Genomic DNA, 6,304 nt, shown 5'->3' with positions numbered 1-6,304 from the left:
TCTCTTCATGCTATTACGTACTTAGTTTCTCCTTTGCTTTGCAAACCATTATGGGATGGCTTACTTTACCACAACGGTACTGCACGTTTGTCCTCTGGCTGAAGATTCACCTTCATGTGGAAATAAAAATCCACATCGAAAACGCAACTTTCACTTCTTTGGAGGTATTGACTTGCATGCATCTATCTTGTACTTGCGCTTGCTTTTTATGATCAACGCTGATTCATTTTTTGCTGTGCCAGCCTCCATGTCAGTGGCTAGTCAATCTGCTCTTTCCGCGACCCTTGCAGCCATTGGCACTTTTTCTAAGCTGAGCGTCTCTCTCAAACTGCATCTTCTGAAAGAATCTGAGAGACAGCCATCAATGACTGGGAGACGTATGGCCTCTTCGGCATTGAATTGACTAAACTTGCTGTGTTTGATAAGCACATCAAGTCTTTCAGCAAAGTCATCCATTGTTTCATCAGCTTCCTGTCGTGCTTGATTGAAAATTTACCTTTCATAGTAGAATATTTGGAATCGGATTGAACTTGGCTTCCAATGCTTCCTTGATTTGATGTTATGATACTGCATCAGCTTGTGATATTTCGTCAGCACTTGTTTTACTCCATCACTGGCAAGGTTCTTCAAATACTTAATTATCATCTACTTCTTCTAGGACTTCTGTGATATCACTGAGTGTCTCGATCCATTGTGTGTTTGTATTGAGTTTTGTACTGTTTTTCTATTACTTGCTTTTTTATTACCTTTACTTCCCTTCTTTTTCTTTGAATTGTTTAGTCCTACATTTTCTTTTCCGCCCCAGCCCCCCAGAACCATGGCCAAGAATAAGAAGAGTGCTTCGGCTTCTTCCAGTTCCTGGGAAAACACTAGGAGGAGCCGCCTTCCTTGCGGAAGGCAGCACCCGAAGGGGTGCAGCCTTGGCCCTTATTCTCAGAGGTAGAGGTAGCTGCACTCGTTCTTTTTTGTGCAGCGCCACCTCTCCTTAACCCTGGCAGCAGGAGGCAGGCCTGGTTCCGGGTACGAGATCCAGGAGCATCACCGCCGGTGGGCGAGGGTGCGCCAGGCAGTGTTTCGCTGCTCTGAGGTCCAGTGAACCCATAACCAATCGGTTAATAAAATGATGGTCATGTTGGACAGCCCAAAGTGATATATTTTACTCTTTCTCGTCAAGGCCTAGTACTATTTTTTTTAGCAGCAATTGATGGTGAACATTGAATAACTGATTACTGTGCACCATGGCTGGAAGGAAGTATGAGGAAGACGACACCATTATATTTTCCAACCAAGAGAGACCTCATGTCTGATTGTCCGCCCAGTTGGCCACTCTTTCTTTTTAAAAACTCAGATTCACCAATAGCACTAGCCACTGAGTCCAGTCCTTTGGGTTGTCCTCTTCTTGAGAGGCTTTTTGAAAATTGTCACAAACAAAATGGCTGCCCAACCAGATATTTTATTATTTTTTATAGGATAGGACATACTGTCGACCCTACTCTAGTACCCAAATTGTACTAGTGATGTGTGTGGTGTATGTATGTATTGTATTTTCAATCTTGCTAGTGAAAATAAATAAATAGGGGGAGGCGTATGGCATCTCAAAAATATTAAATGTTTTTTCTAGACCACCAGTGCTGGGGCCAGCGGCAAAGGCGACGCCAGTAAGGAGGGAGCAGAAGATGCAGCAGCTGCAAGGGATGAGCCAGCAGAAGTGGCGGGCTATGGTAAGTTATATTGCTTACTTATTGACACACTCGCTGCAAGGGTGTTCACTGTACTGTTGAGAGAGACTAATTTGTTCTGGACAACTGTTGGAGAAGACACCCTTTAATTAGCATTAGCCATAGTGGCGAGAGTTGTGTAACTAAAGGCTTCTTCTATCTGACTTCAACTCAGCTGGGAAAGTGTTATGAAGAAGACTAAGAGTCAGACGACCTTGATGGATGGGTTGATGGAAAAGGAAAAGAAGGATGGAAGGAGGATGGACTTGTGACATGTAAGATATGACTGGCAGTGAAGGGTGCATGGGTAAAGGAAGGGGGCCCGGGATGCATAGGTGGCTGATAGGATGCATGGATGGTTGAAGGATGGGTGAAAGGTGAAAGAAAGGATGCCTGCCTAGGTCAATGAAACTGCATGGGTGAAAGGAATCTTCCGGGGGGAGGGAGGTTGATGGGTAAACTCAAAGGCATGCAAGGACGCATGGTTGGTGGTTAAAATGACAAATGTATATTGTTGGTGAAAGGTTTGCTGAGAGGGACTTGAGAATGATTAAGAACGATAGCCATGTATTGTTTACTTTGAATGGATGGATGCCTGGATGGTATTCACTCATAGCATAGGTGGAGACTGGATGAAGAGAATTTAAAAGAAAAATAAACCATCCCAGAGTAGCAAAGCCAAGGGTGAAGATTAGAATAAAAAAAATAATTCTGGAAGAGCTATGCAATGATAAATGGAAAAATCACAGGGAAGAAACAAGGACTGTTTTTTGATTCAAGGTTGTATTTCAGAATACTCCCTTGACTCACAGTAGTTTGCAAGCACAACACATATATTGTGTATGTATGTACCCACTCAAATTTATCAATCACCTCCCTCCGACTCCAATGCCCACTCCCACTCCCTACCTATGTAATTTCGACCGTGCCAGCTATGGGTGGCCTTTCGGCTGCATGCTTGGTTACACAATCAAACAATAGTAGCACCTCACGTTGTCCTGTATATCATTATTCAAATTAGTAATCAGTTATCATCTGTCTTGCTGTAGTGGTCAGGGTGAACATGAAATTGAGCAATTGCCATTGATTTAACAGAGTATGGCCATAATATAAAAATAGATAACTGTGTAGTACAGCTGCCCCACCTGCAGACCGTGGTAAAATAACGTGAGTCTGCGACTACAACACAAGTATATCTGTCTAGGGTGCAAGCTGACTGAGGTGGAATGCATACAAGATTAATTTAGCTAAACAAGAGAGAGAAGACGAAGACTTGTCTACTCTATAGTGTCTAGTAATGCCTGAAACTCTAATCACACAAATGTTAGGGGCCATGGAAGTGGGAGGGTACCACAAATGTTATGTACTGTGCTTGCTAGTGCTACTATGCCTCTATAACTTTATGTGTATAATTTTGTGTTACTGTTTTGCTAAGTGTATTGGTTACAATTGTCTTTTTTCTTTCTTGATATAGCTACTCCTTCCGAGCCACAACAACAACCAAAGAGGCAGGAGTTAGCAGCCAGGGCCCGGCAACGGCAGCTGGAGGCCATCCGGGATGAATATCGGTGGCTGATGGTTCTGGCGAAGGAGGAGGCAGCAGACACTGCAGCCTCCTCTAATGTCCCGGGCCCCAGCCAGGCCCCGCCAGTGCCTCCGGTAGCACGGCGCCGTGCTCTGGGAGCCGCCCGCTGCACTTCAAACATTGCTGCCCACCCCTGTGGATCATGCAAACAATTTCAGGGCAGCATGCTCCTCTGGATGGTACGACTAGAAGCGAGGATCGAGGAGCGATTAAACACCATGGAGCGGAAGATCAGGAGAGCCCAGACTCGTCTTGACCCTTGCCCCGTTTTTAATCTTTTTTTTGGAGGGTGGGAATTGGGTTTGGAATTTGGACCTGAGGCAGGTACACCTTTCACATTTGTTGTATGTATTCTCCATCCAATGTCTTGCTTGAGGGAAATGGATTTAGGGTGAGTCAGTAGGACTCAGGAGGAGTGGATCTACTTCTTCACTGACTGCACACAGTTGCAGCTCCAGTCCGGCAATAAAAGAGTTAGACAGTGGAGATAGATTTGTTTTGAATCGAACCATAAAGGCAGTTACACACACAAATAATAAAGTTAATTAATATGACATAGCTATATCTTTTTTGGGGGCTTTTTTTTGGGTGTCAAAGGAAGGAAGAAATAAATCAGGGAATTTTAAGCATGCTACTCACCCGTGAGGGTCTCAAGGCACTGGGGGGGATAGCAGGTCCGTTCAGCCGAAGTGCCAGGTTTTGAGAGCCTTCCTGAAGGTGTCCAGGGAGGGGGCGGGTTTGATGTTGATTGGGAGCTTGTTCCAGGTTTTGGCCGTGATGTAGGAGAAGGACTTTTCCCCTGCAAGGCTCTACGGATGTGTGGGGTTTCGGCAAGGATGAGGTTAGCTGATAAGAGGTTTCTTTTGGGTACATGGAGGGTAATTCTATCGTTGAGATATGGGGGCCCGGTGTTGTGTAGGTATTGCAGGCATGGGTGATTATCTTGAATGTGACTCTCTTCTCGATGGGGAGCCAGTGGAGCTTCCGTAGGTGTTGGTTGATGTGCTTGTGTCGAGGGATACAGAGTACGAGTCTGGCGGCGGTATTCTGTATCGTCTGGAGCTTGCGCAGTAGAGACTTGTTTATGTTGGCGTGGAGGGTGTCTCTGTAATCCAGCCTGCTGGTAATGAGTGCATGGGTGACTGTCTTCTTTGACTCAGGGGGGATACATTTGAAAGTCTTGCGGAGGATGTGGAGGGTGTTAAAGCAGCTAGAGGCGACGGTGTTAACCTGATGGTTCATGAAGATGGAGGAGTCGAGTATGATGTCAAGGTTTCTGGCATTGTCCGTGGGGGTCGGTGGGGTGCCAAAGGTGGTGGGCCACCAGGTGTTGTTCCATGCCAATGGGGAGGGTCCAATTACACAGACTTCTGTCTTCTCCGAGTTGAGCTTTAGGCAGCTGTTGCTCATCCAGGCTGCGACGTCCTGCATGACTTCCTGGAAGTTGAGCCTGGTGGTGTCCTTGGTGAGGGAGAGGATGAGCTGGGTGTCGTCGGCGTAGGATACAATGCTGAGGCCGTGCTGTTGGACGATGGTGGCAAGGGGGGTCATGTAGATGTTGAAGAGGGATGGGCTGAGCGATGATGCCTGAGGGACTCCGCAGTTGATTTCCGTCGGTTCAGAGAGGAAGGATGGCAGTCTGATCCTTTGGCTTCTGCCGGTGAGGAACAAAAGTAACTCCAAAGCCTAGTTGTCACAGTAGTAGAGTTTGTTCTCAAACTCTGGTAGCTCACCCAGAAGCAGGCCACCTAACACATTACGTAACTTCAGTTATGGTAAAAGCTTTGCATGCACAGTACAAAAAAGATGATTCATAAATAAATTCATATTAATCCTTCATATGTTCCATCATGGGCCCCCATATCTGTAACCCTAGTTTCAGTTTTCCTACTCCCTTAAGAGCATAAAGACTATGTTCCAGGTTAAAAATAACATAAAATCTAGCTCTCGAAATCTCAGCTGTCAATATTTCCTTCAGCAACCACATGGAGGCTATGCAAAGGCGAGCTACCGCACATGCAATAAAAATCGGATATTGGAATTCAAAGGCTGGGTGTCTATCTGTCATATCCTCCTCTATACCCAGCAGCATAGTGGATGGTGTAATACTTATTCCAAACCCGGTGATTTCTGAGAGGAACTTTTCTACAGTTTCCTGCACATATAAAAAATATGTACAACATCGGACGAGCATTTTTGCAGGAGTGTGCTATAGATTAACTATGGTTTTAAAATGTGTTTTTAGGTTAGTGGAAATTAAAACCCTATCTGTCATACCAATTGATTGTTCTGTATGTACATCTTGACACCTCATTTGACTCCCCCATTTCATATTTTGAGCCTCTAAATCATGTTTCTGTGTATCTAATAAACAGTTACACATCTCACCAAACTGCTGTTTACGTCAATGGCCTCGACTCCCGAGTTCGGCTCTATTATCTTCTGTCTTTTCTTCAAGAAGGCCCGCATCGACAGAAATGTCAAAAATTCTGTTTTAGAGAGTTTGTATTTATCAGCTAACATTGATAAAGAAAGCACTTATGTACTATCCTATCAGAAAAGACAGCAGGTAATAAGGTGGTTGTGGTTATAGGTGTATAGTGGCAAACCCCCTCAATCTCTAGCTTTCTCCGTACCATTTTCCACACCTAATATGCAGCTATTATCACTGTGAAGCGGGTCTTTTTGTAGTAGTTAAATTCCAACATCCGAAATAACCAGTTCGTAATCTCCGCACCTAGTAACATCTGATATATAGATGGAGATTCTGCGGGGTTGCCTACCTCCTCCCCGTCAGCATTATCCGCATATTTTATAGGGTACACTCATAATAATAAAATGTAAAATCCTGTACAGCCCAGCCGCCTTTCTGACGGGGTAATGACATGAAACGCATTGCTCTACGTCGCTTCCCTAGAGACCATCATAAAAATCTAGTACAATATGATTGTAGTTGCTGCAGCTGTCCCCGAGACAGCTCCAGTCGTACAGATCTAAATAA

The 6,304-nt window shown here is 44.8% G+C and overlaps 1 long non-coding RNA gene across 1 annotated transcript; it reads left to right on the top strand.

Annotated features, from left to right (window-relative positions):
• The first annotated feature begins 1,621 nt into the window (after positions 1–1,621).
• On the top strand, positions 1,622–5,695 carry LOC144823559 (uncharacterized). The gene is made up of 2 exons (XR_013608812.1): positions 1,622–1,721; positions 3,193–5,695. It is a non-coding gene; the product is annotated as an uncharacterized LOC144823559 (long non-coding RNA).
• Positions 5,696–6,304: the final 609 nt, after the last annotated feature.

Source organism: Lissotriton helveticus, chromosome 3_1 (genome assembly GCF_964261635.1).
Source record: "Lissotriton helveticus chromosome 3_1, aLisHel1.1, whole genome shotgun sequence".
Lineage (NCBI taxonomy): Eukaryota > Metazoa > Chordata > Amphibia > Caudata > Salamandridae > Lissotriton > Lissotriton helveticus.
This window is presented reverse-complemented; position numbering and strand designations above follow the sequence as displayed.